Below are 15,355 nucleotides of genomic sequence, written 5' to 3' on the forward strand. Positions count from 1 at the left end.
AAGAATGTGCAAAAAAACAACAACCCCTGCTTCTCAGAACAGCATATCCATCAAATTAAATTTAGTACCTACTATCAGTATCAACAAAAAAAGAACTGATAAAATTAAAATAGTTGGAAAAGGGAATAAGAAAACACACTTTACACCATTGCCCTAAAAACAACACTCGACAAAAAAAAGAAAAAAGGAAACTCAACTTGTATACATTTTCACCATATGACGGCAATTTTCTAGATTTACGTGGGCTACATGTCAATTCACAATCACCAAATCATCATTTAAATGCAAGGAATTTGTATTTAAATGATGATTTGGCGATTTTGAATTGATATGTAGCCTGCATTCAGGTTGACTTGAAGATTTTCATATAGCAAGCTAATAGTCATTACAGGGGCCCTTTTATAAAACCATGAGAGGGCTAACATGCAGGTAGCGTGCACCAAATCATCACTACCACCGGGGTAGCATGTGCACTTGGCGGTAATTCCAAGTTTGGTGCACGCCGAATCCCGCAGTAGAAAATATTTTTCTATTTTCTACCGCGGGGCTTTCCTGGTGGTAATCGGCCACATTGGCACGTACTGCATGGTTACTGTTTGGGTAGAGTGTGAGCCCTTACCACTAAGTTGATGGTAAGGGCTCAGGCCGTAACTAGGCACATGCTAGTTTTAATTTTTGTGCATGCCAATTTCCCGTCTCATTAAAAAACTTGGCCTTTTTCCCATCCACGGTAAAAAGTAGCCCAGCGCATGCCCAAAAGACATGCCCACACTACCTAGGCCACTTTTTACCACAGCTTTGTAAAAGGACCCCATCGTTAAATAACCAGACTTACATGGGTAAATCACCCAGTTACAATAATTTGACTGAGCATAAAAGCTTAAATGCAGCTAAAAGTATGCATGGGCTAGATAAAGCACATATTATTTGCCACATTAAAATGAAGGGCAGACTTGTACGGTTTGTGCTGCAAAACTGGCAGGGAGAGACGAAGATGAAGTATACAAGTATTTAGTCATGAAGAAGTGGAACCTGTGCAGAGTGCCAGATTCAACTCTGGCCGCCTTGATGGGTGGACCGTGCAGGTCGTTATCTGCCGATACTTACTATGTTGGTCAGTTTTGTTATATTGGGGAAGAAAAACAGCAATGTACAATGGAAAGTCAAAAGTATGCTCACTATTGTGCCACATCTTGGCCAACTATAAAAATACCAGATGCAATGTACATGAATGATTTAAAAAAGAGAAAGAAAATAAGGAGTTTTCTCTGAAAATGTGTAATGTACGAGAAGTGACTATATGGACAATCATGCAGCTTCTTTGAAAATCTCCCCTTAAAAGTCTTCTCAAACTCAAGTATTAAATAATTTTGAAAACAAGGTAATCTATTATCCACAGTATGTATATGTAAGCATCAAGTCTGATAAAACTTGAACAGGATTTTAATTTCAATCATAAAAGACTTGGACATTTTCAAATTCCACCTCAAATCTTTTCAGTGTGTGCATGTCAGGGGAGGTAGTAGTTGTTGCACTGTTGCTTTGGCATAACAGAAAGATTACACACTGAAGCATAGGCGCCCGGTATAAGAGGCTTGGGGAGGCTAAGCCTCCCCTGCTGCAGCAGGATGGATCAGCTGTTTCTCCTGGGAGTCCCGCTGCTCTGGGGGGTTTAAATTGTTGATTTACTTCCATCCTTGCAGCAGCAGCTGCAGTGAAAGTCTGTCTCTAGCCTTGTGTAACCAGTTGTAGAAATTGGTTTATGGTTTAATTTGTTTACCTTACTGCTGGGAGAGCAGGGGGTTGGCTGGAGGTGTCCTGGGTTGCCAGGGAGATATTTAACGAGGATGACTTCCTGCATGAGCAGTTCATACCAAAGAGACTTGCACTGACACCTGAGATTTTAAAAGTGCAAAAAGTAAGATTTAAAAGTATTTGTATTAAATCTAATTGCAGAATTTAGATGCTAGGAAGTGGGATTGGTATGCTATGTACTCAAATTTGCTCAAGCCATATGCAAATTAGTCTGTTTTTGGGAGGTTCTCATTTGCATATTTATGGGTAAAAATTGTTGGAAATGTTTACAGCCTTAATGTTAGGGCATGGCTCTGATCAAAAATGTGAAGTTTGATCCAAAAATGAAGGGTTTATCTAGTGTTTTTGACTAAAAATTCCCATTAGAGTGTCTGTATGTTAATCTGCATTCAAATAGCGCTCTCTGATTGGATGAGCAGCTCCTGTTAGAAATCTACCCGGGAACAGAGATAAGAGAGCAACTGAAGATTTGGACTGAGAGGACATGCAGCTTTGAGCTCCGTGTGTAAGGACTGATAGAAAGAATTGAAATTATACAAGAGTGCCTGATTATGTGGTAAATGAGAAAATATGAGTGAAAAGAGATTGGTGGAAATTTGGAAATTTACAAGTTTGAGGTTTCTCTATTGAGAAAAGGATCTGAATATTTCACTTGTAAGCCTTCCCTTCGTTCCCGTCAGTGTCCCGCCATCTTCTGACATCATTTCCTCTTTCCACGAGGGCGGGACACTGACGGAAATGAAGGGAAGGCTTACAAGGCTAGAGACGGGCTTTCCCTGCGGCTGCTGCGGTGGAGGCAGGGGAGCAAGGAGAATCGCTGGGTGGGTGTGGATGGCTGGGGGGGGGGGCAGGGGGAGAGGAGAGAATCGCTGGGTGGGTGTGGATGGCTGGAGGGGGGCAGGGGGAGGAGAGAATTGCTGGGTGGGTATGGATAGCTGGAGGGGGGCAGGGGAGAGGAGAGTTGCTGGACATGGATGAAGGAGAGGGAAGGGAGAGAGAAGAAATGCTGGACATGGATGGAGGGGAGAGAAGAGTGAGGAAGGAGATGAGATGAGGGAAAAGGAAGAGAGAAAAACTGCACATGGATGAAGAAAATAGGCAGAAGCTGGATCCACTGGACAGTCAAGTTTGCGGAGGACCCAGCTTTTACTTACGGATGTAGGACAAGAAATGAAGAAGAAAGGCGGAAAGTAAAGAAATAAATGGAAAGGAAGCCCTGGAAACGGAGTTAAGAGGACAGATAGCATCAGAATCGGATACTGGGCCAGCATGATCAGAAAAACAAAGTCACCAGAAAACAAAGGTAGAAAAGATCATTTTATTTTCATTATAGTGTTTGGAATATGTCCACTTTGAGAATCAGGTGCTCAACATTAAAAGTTTATATTTATTTACTTATTTATGGCATTTTATCTCACATTAAACATGAATTAGGGTGTTTTGTGGCTCTACATGAGAATTGTGATGATATGATCCCTTGTTTCATATTGTTGATGGTCTGCATTTTCCGTATGGGTGGTATATTGATGTATTAGGTTCTGCCCAGTGTAATATTTATGGTACAGTAAGGTTCTGAGTGTGTTTTTGCACAAAGTTGTGCATAGTGTTTTGCAGTTGAGCGATTGTGGTTAGTATATGCTTTGAGCAACCACTTTATTCTTTGACATATGATACATATCTAATATCTAAATTTAATAAAAGATATTAATTGTGACTTTTTATTTTTATTTATTTTTTTGTTATCAGACAATTATGGATTTAAGCTCCACCCCTGGCCCTACCCCTAACCCCGCCCCCTTTAGCCTCCCCAAACAGTTGGGCCACCGACCGCCTATGCACTGAAGAACACTTTGAGATGTACATTAAGGCTATTTTAAGGCATTACTTCAAGAAAGCAATCTTATCTTCCATTTGGTCGAAGAAAATATAAATTCTCAAAACTCTGTTCATTCAAAGAGCCAGCATGCACACTGGCTTTGAAAACCAACATCTGCCCACAGACAGCAAGAATAAAATGTCTATAAAATTGTGCCATATTAATGTTATAGTTTAACATGAATGAACAAAAATCAGAACATTTATACTTTCAGCTGCTGCAGCATGCAAGAAAAATGTGTCTCCTTTTTACAGGATTAATTCTAAGATGAGTTTGAACTTTGTTATACTAAAATTGCAGAAATATAACAGGTAACAATGTTTATACCCTTAAAATATACAGGTACCTGCTTTAAGTTTACCTCTAATTAAATAAGAACTTCAGTTTAATATATGTCCTATAAAATACATAAATGCATACTCCCTGGAGACGCACAAATGATAACAGAGGAGGATAGATTCCATTGCCACCAACCCCATCATCATCAAGCTGAGGGCAGATTCAAAAGCTTTTTACGTACGAATTCATTTGAAATATTTCCCATGTCATTCATGCCATTTTCTCCATTTTGCAAAGCACGGATGCCCCCACCAAGATGTGGCATGTTTCGCAAGTGCTGCCTCAGGGTGATGTTCGCCAAAACTATACTTGAAGAAACGCACGTACTGCATCAGTGCCTGCCTCATACTGTTCATCCTGAGGCAGCACTTGTGAAACATGCTGCATGTTGGCGTCTGTGCTCTGCAAAATGTGAAAATAATTTGCAGAGCACCTTGGAGTATTTTAAAATATTTTCTGCAGAAGTGAGATATGTTTGTAAAAGTCAAGGATATGTATTGGACTTAGTGAACTTTGTAGAAATAAATATTTAAAGGCATTATGAACCTTTTTTGTGCTGTTTGGGACTAATTTTGTAACAGAAAAACATCAGATACGGCTGGGATTTTGTTTGAGATTTTTCTCCAAATGACAGGAAAATCCCGTCGTTCTGTAAAACCTAACCTGTCTTTTTTTGTTAATTGTGTGTATGCTATTTGCAAAGAGGGTGTACTCTTTAAGATGGGGCAGACTCTTTCCCGATATTGTGTACATGCTCCAATAATAAAAAAAACCAAAACACAAACAAAAAGTAAAAAGAAAACTCCTGAAAATATGGAAAACAATACAAAACAATTTTTGGACTGCACACTCAAACACGCTACCCATCCCTTTTTACAGCACTTCACAGAACCAGGACACTGTACCAGTGATTTCACAGTGAGAATACTGAAAGGTAACTTTAAAACAATACAGGAACGTAAAACCTTTGAAGTCAGAATGATTGAATATTTTGACACCCAACAGACAGGACTTAACAAGGATCTGGGTTTTCTAGCCCATTATAAACCATAAAGTTGTATTTCTCTGCTTATCACCTCCCCTCCCCACAAGCATCCTGCTAGACTATCTATGGAATGCTTTGAAGTCCCCATATACATCTCCTACCCACCCTGCTAGACTGTCTATGAGAGACTGTTATATACACTGTCAGCTATCACATTTGCTTATTTCTGATCTGACGAAGAAGGGCAACCTTCGAAAGCTAATCAAGAAATGTATTAAGTTATGTCCAATAAAAAAGGTATCATCTTATTTTCTTTTCCATGTTTTAATTTTGTTTGATTTCTATTGATTACCTTTTTATAACTAGATATTCGGTATTGGGCTGTACCCTGATACTGGTGATGACTATCTGGGTATAAAGCAGCCGCTGGCACTTATCTGAGTACCAGTGACCTTCAGACTCTACCTGGATAACTACCTGCGTTTATTTGGTTAGCAGAATGAATATCGTTGCTAACCATTTAACTCTTAGCTCTGTGTTAACTCTGCCCTCAGTGCTGTGCTGCCCTTATCACACTTTAGTAACTACCAAGGCCATCCTGGAAAAAAGACCTTTTTGCAGGGCCGGCGGAACCCGGTAAGAGAGGTAAGCATGGCAGGGGGGGAACAGACCTCTAGAGGGCGCCACAAGTCACACTTACGTCAGCTCACTGACAGCCTTCGTTTCGTTCCTGCACTGCCCTAGGGGTTTTAAATCTTTTATTTTACCTCAGTCGCAGTGGCCGCGTCAGTGAAAGCACTGCTCGTCTCTAGCCTTCTCTTCGTTCCTTCTCAGTGTCCCGCCTTCTTCTGATGTAATTTTTCTCTTTCTGCGATGGCAGGACATAGAGGGAATGAAGGGAAGGCTAGGGACGAGCAGTGCTTTCACTGACGCGGCCACTGCAAATGAGGTAAAATAAAACATTTAAATCATGCAGGGCAGCAGGAATGAAAAGGGGGATGGTGGGGAGAAGCGGGTGGGCAAGTGTGGGCTGGGGCGAGTCACTGGACATGGATGGGAGGGGAGGATAGGGGCAAAGGAGAAGCACTGGACATGGATGGGAGCGGGAGGGGAGGGCAGAGGAGAATCGCTGGACATGGATAGGAGGGGCGGGCAGGGGAGAGAAGAGAAATCGCTGGACATGGAAGGGAGGGGAGGGTAGAGGAGAATCGCTGGACATGGATGGGAAGGGATGATAGGGGCAAAGGAGAACCGCTAGAAATGGAGGGGAGGGCAGGGGAGAGAGGAGAATTGCTAGGCATGAATGGATGGAGGGGGGCAGGGGAGAGAGGAAAATTGCTGGATATGGATAAATGGAGGAGAGGGCAGGGGAGAGAGGACAGTTGCTGGATATGGATGGATAGCTGGCTGGAGGGGAGGGCAGGGAAGAGGAGAGTTACTGGACATGGGTGGATGGAGGGGAGGACAGGGGAGAGAGGAGAGTTGCTGGACATGGGTGGATGGAAGGTATGGCGGGGGAGAGAGGAGAGTTTCTGGATATGAGTGGATGGAGGGGAAGGCAAGGGAGAGAGGAGAGTTCCTGGACATGACTGGATGGAGGGAAGGGAAGGGGAGAGAGAAGTTACTGGACATGGATGGAAGGAAGAGCAGGGGAGAGAGGAGAGTTTCAGGACATGGATGGAGAGGAGGGTGGGAGAAATTCTGGACATGGATGGAGGGAAGGAAAGACAGGGGAAGGAGATGCACATGGATGGAGAGGAAGGGAGAGAGAAGAAATGCTGGACATGGATGGAGGGGGGAGAGGAAAATGTTGAACATGGATAGAGGAGAGGGAAGGGGGAGAGAAGAAATGATGGACATGGATGGAGAGGAGGGAAGAGAGAGGAAGGAGATGAGATGAGAGAAAAACTGCACATGGATGGAGAAAATAGGCAGAAGCTGGATCCACTCTATACCTCTTCCAGTCAAGTCTGTGGTGGACCCAGCTTTTACTTATGGATGTAGGGTAAGAAATGAAGAAGGAGGAAAGTAAAGAAATAAATGGAAAGGAAGCCCTGGAAACGGAGTTAAGAGGACAGATAGAGAGCAGAAGAATCAGATACTGGGCCAGCATGATCAGAAAAATAAAGTCACTAGAGAAAGGTAGAAAAAAATCATTTATTTTCATTTTAGTGTTTAGAATATTTCCACTTTGAGAATTTACATCTGCTGTCTTATTTTGTAATGTGTTTCTTTCTGTTTTTCTGGTATTGTGCTGCATGTAGAGTCTAACTTCTTAGGATTTCAATTTAATTTTTGAAGAATCTGAAGAGAGGCTATCTCTGTTCTGCATGTGTGACTGCAAGGCCTGAAGTGTCTGAATAGGGATCTGTTTGTTAGGTTTTCAGATTGACTTTGTCTCAATAGCCCATGCTTTTGTATGTGCTCTGTAATTTTATTCTTAATAATAGCCTCCACCATTTTTCCCGGCACCGACGTCAGACTCACCGGTCTATAATTTCCCGGATCTCCTCTGGAACCCTTTTTAAAAATCGGCGTTACATTGGCCACCCTCCAATCTTCCGGTACCACACCTGATTTTACGGATAAATTGCATATTACTAACAGTAGCTCCACAAGTTCATTTTTCAGCTCTATTAATACTCTGGGATGAATACCATCCGGTCCCGGTGATTTACTACTTTTCAGTTTGCAGAACTGCTGTCACGTCCCTTACCTGTGCCACCCTGCCCGCAGTGATGCCTCGCTCCGCGAGCAGGAGAGAGCGGGGTATCGCTGGCTACGGGCGGCGTGTTAGGGGAATCTCGCCTGCCTCCTGGACGGTGCCGGTTCGCCGCTATGGATCTGTGGCGGCTGGAGAGCGCCGGCCATTTTGGCAGCGCCGGCGCTCACAAGCTGGAGAGTCTCTTCCGGGCACTGGACCCGGGAGCATGGAGAACGCCCTTTCTGGGTCCGGATTGGCTGGTCGCGGCTGGACTCCGCCCTCTCTCTGTGACCAGCCTATCCAGAGCCCTTGGGCTGGTTGTAGGCTCCACCCTCCGGACAGCTGATGGTTGTCTTCCTGATGGAGGGGGCTATTTAAGTACAGACGCTGGCAGAACACTTTGCTTCGGCTTCTGCTAGTGTGGTTTCCTGAGTTCTGTGTTATTGGATTGTTTACCGGCCTTGAACCTGTTTGGACCTGGACTTTGCTTTTGCCTGCCGCCTGCCTTGAACCTCTGATTGGACCTGGACTTTGCTTTTGCCTGCCGCCTGCCTTGAACCTCTGTTTGGACCTGGACTTTGCTTTTGCCTGCCGCCTGCCTTGAACCTCTGTTTGGACCTGGACTTTGCTTTTGCCTGCCGCCTGCCTTGAACCTGTTTGGACCTGGACTTTTCTTTTGCCTGCCGCCTGCCTTGAACCTGTTTGGACCTGGACTTTGCCTTTGCCTGCTGCCTGCCTTGCACCTCTGTTTGGACCTGGACTTTGCTGTTGCCTCCCGCCTGCCTTGAACCTTTGTTTGGACCTGGACCTTGCCTTTTTGCCATCTGTCTGCTGTCCACCCTGTGTCCAGTCCTGCCTTCCTCAGGAAGTTCCTGTCCTGATTCTCCAGGTAAGATCAGAACTGTCTGGCTGCCAGACGTTGTTTGGCACAGGGGCTCACAGATCGTGGTATAGGCCTGACAGAAAGCCGAAGCCATGAGCTCGCCAGATAAGCCTGATCTGACCGACTTGGCCCAAGCCCTTCAACAACAGCAGCCTCAGCTTAACAGATTGTCTGGGGTACTACAAGATGTGTGCTCACAGATGTCAGCGCAGCGAGGACCATCTTCCGGGGCAAGTAGGACATCTCCATCTCAACCTGCCTTTCGTTTGCCCGAACCTCCCCGGTTTGACGGTACACCCTCCGCATGCCGCGGATTCTTGAACCAATGTCAAATGCTCTTTGACATGCAACCTGCTTCTTTCCCTACGGACAAATTAAAGATTACCTACATCATCTCGTTACTCTCCGGTCCTGCCTTGGCATGGGCTTCACCACTCTGGGAACAACAGGATCCTCTCCTCTCAGAACTAGGAGAATTCCTGCGTCGGTTCCGCATGGTATTTGATGTTCCGGGGCGCCCCTCTTCTGCTGCAGGTGAGCTACTACGGATTCAGCAAGGGAACAGCTCGGATGGAGCCTATGCTATTCGATTCCGCACCCTGGCTGCGGAACTTAAATGGAATCAAGAGGCTCTTACGGCCATTTTCTGGCAAGGCTTGAGTGGGCGCATTAAGGATGAGTTAGCCGGCCGTGAGATTCCTAGTACTCTGGACGCTCTAATCTCTCTATGTATCCGGATTGATGTCCGCTTCCAGGAACGGGCACGAGAACAGGGTGCCTCTCGTCCGTCTCGAAGGATCTCCCCTCAAAGACAATGTACGGTCTCTCCTCAGGGAGCTGCGGGTCCGGCTGCGGAGGGATCTGAAGAACCTATGGTGATTGGCAGGCACCGACTGTCAGCTGTTGAGCGGGCCCACCGGAGGGATAATAAATTATGCATGTATTGTGGGAAACCTGGTCATTTTGTGAAGGGGTGTCCCAACAAGCCGGGAAATGCTTAGACCCTAGCCTTGTGGAGGGGGTGGTTTTGGGTCAGTCAGGAGCCCTTCCGGATAATTTAATGACAGTACCGATTATCTTACTTTGGCGAGAATTCAGAATAAACACCCTAGCCTTGCTGGATTCAGGAGCAGGGGGCAACTTTATTGATGCTAGCCTACTTCAGGGGCTAGGAAGGCCGGTTATTCCCTGTAAACCAGCTCTGCAGGTGACTTCCATTCATGGCTCTACTCTTCCCCAGCCGATTACTCATCTCACCCTTCCGCTTCGGATGCAGGTGGGCCTTCTTCATCATGAGGAGATACAGTTTCTTATTTTACCTCAAGCCATTCATCCTGTAATTTTAGGTATGCCCTGGCTGCGGCTGCATGCACCCTGCATAGACTGGCCTTTGGGAGAGATCAGTCAATGGAGTACTCGTTGTTTTGAGACCTGTCTGACACCAGTGCACCCTCCTCCTACTAAGGTGCCAGCTCTACCAGGAATCCTCCATCCCTGTGAGGCCTGTCTTCCGAAGGAATATGATGATTTTTCTGATGTCTTTGATGCCCGGGAGGCGGATTCCCTCCCGCCCCATCGCCCTTTTGATTGTCCCATTGATTTGTTGCCAGGCACGATGCCTCCTAGAGGAAGATTATATGCCTTGTCCCGGGACAAATCTGCAGCCATGCGAGAATACATTCGGGAGAATCTTCGTAAAGGGTTCATTCGACCTTCTTCTTCTCCTGCCGGGGCGGGGTTTTTTTTTGTCTCCAAGAAGGATGGGTCCTTGCGACCCTGCATTGACTATCGAGGGCTTAACAACATCACAGTCAAGAACCTTGACTTATCCCGGAGCTTTTTGATCGACTCCAGGGGGCTGTTATTTTTACTAAGTTGGATCTCCGAGGGGCCTACAACTTGATTCGTATCCGCCAGGGGGACGAGTGGAAGACTGCGTTTAATACTCATGAAGGCCATTTTGAGTATCGTGTCATGCCTTTTGTTCTTTGTAATGCCCCTGCTGTGTTTCAAGATTTCATCAACTTCATTTTCCGGGATCTCCTTTATTCTTCAGTCATTGTTTACTTGGACGATATTCTGATCTTCTCTGCTTCCCCTCAGGATCATCCCAGGCATGTGCGCACAGTACTTCAACGGCTCCGGGATCACCGACTGTTTGCCAAATTGGAAAAATGTGCGTTTCATCAATCCACTATTCCTTTTGTGGGACATATTATCTCTGCTGTTGGATTACAAATGGATCCTGCTAAACTACAGGCTATCCGTGACTGGCCTCTTCCCCAAGGTCTCCGGGCTCTGCAGCGTTTCCTTGGATTTGCTAACTACTACAGACAATTCATTCCCCATTATTCTCTCATCACGGCTCCTTTGACAGCCCTTACTCGGAAGGGTGCGGATGTTCGGCACTGGTCTCTAGCTGCTCTGGAAGCCTTTTCTACCTTGAAGGCGGCTTTCTTGTCTGCATCTGTGCTCCGTAGTCCTGATGTCACGAAGCCTTTCATTGTGGAGGTGGATGCCTCTGCTTTGGGGGTTGGGGCTGTGCTGTCCCAGACGGCTTCTTCTGGTAGAAGACACCCTTGTTTTTTTTTTTCTAAGAAGTTTTCTCCAGCAGAGCGTAATTATACCATCGGTGACAGAGAGCTGCTGGCTCTGAAGCTCACCTTTCAGGAGTGGCGATACCTGCTGGAGGGGGCTGCTCACCCTATTACAGTCATTACTGATCACAAGAACCTGCTTTATTTGCAAGATGCCAAACGCTTGAATCCCCGGCAGGCCCGATGGTCACTGTTTTTTGCTCGTTTTACCTTTCACTTGGTGTTCCGTCCCGCGGAAAAGAATGTACAGGCGGATGCTCTCTCCCGAGCTTTTGATGTACCAGAGGAACCTGAGGAGCTCTATCCTATGCTCAATCCTGCTTGCCTTTCCCCTACTGTGGGGGCGTCCGCCTGCCTTAAGACTCCTGTTCCTGCCCGGTCTCGTCGCAAGGTTCTTCAGTGGGGTCATTCTGCTGCTTTTTCGGGACATTTTGGGTTTCGTAAAACTTATCATCTTATTTCCCGCTATTTTTGGTGGCCGCACATGGCTCAGGAGATTCGGCAGTTTGTCTCTACATGTCCTACTTGTGCCCGTATCAAGTCTTTGCCAGGCAAGCCGTGGGGCCTTCTTCAACCATTGCCGGTACCCCAGCTACCTTGGCAGGAGGTCTCGATGGACTTTATAACTGATCTTCCTTGTTCCAAGGGCAACACGATCATCTGGGTGGTGGTGGATCATTTTTCCCGCATGGCGCACTTCGTACCCATGCGGTCCCTGCCATCTGCGGCGGCTCTTGCCTCCCATTTTATCCAGCACATTTTTCGGTTACATGGACTGCCGCAACGCATCATCAGTGATAGAGGTTCTCAATTCACCTCTAGATTTTGGAGATCTTTATGCTCAGCCTTTGGGGTTACCACGCATTTCTCTTCAGCTTACCATCCACAGACCAACGGCATGGCAGAGCGTACTAACCAGACCCTTAAAGCTTTTCTCCGGGCCTTCACAAATGCTCGTCAAGATAATTGGGCTGATCTCCTGCCCTGGGCTGAATTTGCCTACAACAATAGCTTCCATTCTGCTTCTCGGACATCACCCTTCTTTACTGTTTTTGGACGTCATCCTCGTCTTCCGCCTCCGATTCCTTTGACTGAGGCCTCTCCACTGATCCGGTCTACCCTCACCACCATTCATGCCACTTGGAGGACGGTTCGTCAGCAGTTGGGGAGGGCGGCCGCACGGTATAAGCAGTTTGCTGACCGGCTTCGATGTGCCGCTCCCGTATTCCAGCCGGGACAGAGAGTATGGCTCAGCACCAAGTACCTCAAACTTCGTCTTCCCTCCCTTAAGTTTGCTCCTCGCTTCATCGGTCCATTTTCTGTGAAATCTAGAGTGGGGACGGTGGTCTATCGTCTTCACTTACCTGGTAATCTTCGCATTCACAATGCTTTCCATGTATCTCTGCTTAAGCCTTTTCGGACTTCCCACTGGCATCCTGCACCAAAGAAGATTCTGGTTCCAGACTCTGACCCTGATCCTGAGTTTGAGGTAAAGGAAATTCTTGATTCTAAATTCCAAAGAGGACGATTATTTTACTTGATCTCGTGGAAGAACTTTGGTCCTGAGGATAACTCCTGGGAGCCAGTTGGTAATATCCTTGCGGAAAATCACATATAACTGATGCAGCCTGGCTGGATTAAAGAAGTAACGTAATACAAAAGTAGCAAAAAATTCCAGCCAATATTCATGTGTTGGTGCGATGTTTAGTGGGTAAAAAGGAGAAAAAGCCCTCAGAAACCTTTGGTGAAATACCAGCGGTTTAGTGCGAGGTTATGCAAGGTTTTTTATAGTATAACTCACGCAACAGTTCTATCATAGGGCAAAAAAACTCCAATTTACACGGACCTGTACTTAAGTCTCAAAAATTTTTCAATATTCTTCTCAGACCGTTATGTGAGTCTAAGGGTTTTAATACACAATGCAAGCAACTTTTAAAGCAGTCTTTTTTTTGTGCAAAATTTTCAATATTCTTCCCAGATCATTACAATGGTCTAAGGGTTTTAACACACAATGCAAGCAACTATAAAGCAGTCTTTCTGTGTGCGAAAGGAAAATGCACTTAGCTTGTGGTTTGAAATAGCACTCTTCTATGACCGTTCGACGGGGACCACCGTTTCACCCGGAAAACCTGGCTTCATCAGGAACAAAGTGCTTTGACAATGTTGAATCACAAATCTGAAACAGACAAAGTATCTTTAAAATGCCTACCAATGTGCGAAAAAACTTTAGTGAAAACACCTCTAAAAGGTCATCCCATAGACAGGCATACTTATGCTGGAGACGTTAGTGTTAAAATGGCGCCTCAGCGTTCACGTCGAGTCAGCTGTTAGATATACTTGCGTGAGAATGACGTGAGAGGTATCAGAAAAAGTTGAACCAATCAATGGAGCTATTAAGCCCATTGGGTGCTAGCGTGTCCAATTCAAATATCCATCTCGCCTCCCTCCTGGCCAGTTTAAGTTTTCGATCGCCACCTCTTTTAGGTGGTGCAATCCAATCGATGACAGAGCATTGTAGATCCTCGAATTTGTGTTTCTGAGTAATACAGTGTTCCACAATGGGTTCTTTTATTGCAGACCTGCGGATGTTTGATCTGTGCTCCAAAATCCTGACTTTCAAAGGTCTCGTAGTCATACCTATGTATGTTTTATTACAGGGACAACTTAATGAGTATACCACATGGTCAGTGGAGCAATTTGAAAAGTGTGTCAGCTTATGTGTTTTTTTAGTATGCGGGTTGACAAATTGTTTGATCTGTTTTGTGATGTTACAAATTTGGCAATGACCACATTTAAAATGACCTGTTGTTTTTACTTTGTTGGTATATAGTTGAATATCAGCAGGGCTGATCGTTTCTTTGATATTACTAGATCTAGCAAATGCTATACGAAGGTGGGTGTTTTTGAATGTTTGTGTAGATTTCATAATATCCCACCTATTGCGAATCATGTTAGCAAGAAAGGGGCCATGCTCATTGCATTGCATAACCATGGTAAGTATGTTATCTTCAGTTTTATGTTTCATAGGCTTAGACAACAGTAGCTGTCTATCGTTGTATTTTGCTCTCCGGTATGCATGTTTTAAAACGGACTTTGAATAGCCTCTGTCTGAAAGGTTTGTCATCAAGTCTTTGGCTTGTACTTTAAAGGTGGCTGAATCTGAGCATATGCGTCTCAACCTTAACATCTGCGAGAAAGGGAGACTGTTCTTGAGGTGTAGAGGGTGACAGCTGGAGTTGTGCAAAAACGTGTTTCTGTCCGTGGTTTTTTTGAATACTTTGGTGGAAAAGCAGTCAGATGTATTATGCACTTCTACATCTAGGTAGTGAATGTGTTCAGCCGAGTGTTGTTCAGTGAACTGAATATCTTGGTTGCAACTATTGAGCCAGTTCAGGAATCTTTGGAGGTCTGTTGTTGTGCCTGCCCAGATCATAAAGATGTCATCTATATATCTCCACCAATGTAAAATAATTTCTTTAAATGGAGAATTTGCAATCCATATTGATTCAAATTGTGACATGTACAGATTGGCTATCGAAGGGGCGAAGGTTGCTCCCATAGCTACTCCACTGGTTTGAAGATATAACTTGTCAAGGAACATGAAATAATTCTCTTTCATTGCTGTTCTAGCTAGCGTGATAAGAAAATCGGTAGGTATTTGATGTGGTCTTGGTCTGCTATCTAGTACTAGTCTAATTGTGTCTAAGGCTTCCTCCTGCGGGATAGACGTGTATAAAGAGCATACGTCTAAAGTGACCATTATGATCTTTTTGTGGTCAATATTTACATCTTGTAATTTTTGAAGAAAATGAGTAGAATCCCTGATGTATGAGGGAATTTTTAGTACTTCAGCGCTCAAAAAGGAGTCGACAAAAGTGGACAATGGTTCAAGGACAGAATTTTTGCCAGATAGTATTGGTCTGCCGGGGGGGTCCGACAGACTTTTATGTACTTTGGGTAAGAAGTACATAACGGGGATAGTTGGAGAATTTTTACATAAGAACTTTTTGTCTTTGGAAGTAATATAGCCTTCTTCAACCGCTTTTGTGGTTGTCCTGTTTATAAAGGACTTCAGTCGGCTGGTTGGATTAAGCAAAAGTTTTTTATATGATTTAGTATCATTTAACTGCCTTAGTGCCATTTTGGCAGCGCCGGC

General features: G+C 45.0%; 1 protein-coding gene across 4 annotated transcripts in view; it reads right to left on the minus strand.

Moving 5' to 3' along the window:
* The window catches only part of LOC115478718 (retinol-binding protein 1), a 318,900-nt gene that overhangs the window by 122,629 nt on the left and 180,916 nt on the right, over positions 1-15,355 (minus strand). The gene's annotated exons all lie outside the window — the stretch shown is intronic.

Source organism: Microcaecilia unicolor, chromosome 10, assembly GCF_901765095.1.
Source record: "Microcaecilia unicolor chromosome 10, aMicUni1.1, whole genome shotgun sequence".
Lineage (NCBI taxonomy): Eukaryota > Metazoa > Chordata > Amphibia > Gymnophiona > Siphonopidae > Microcaecilia > Microcaecilia unicolor.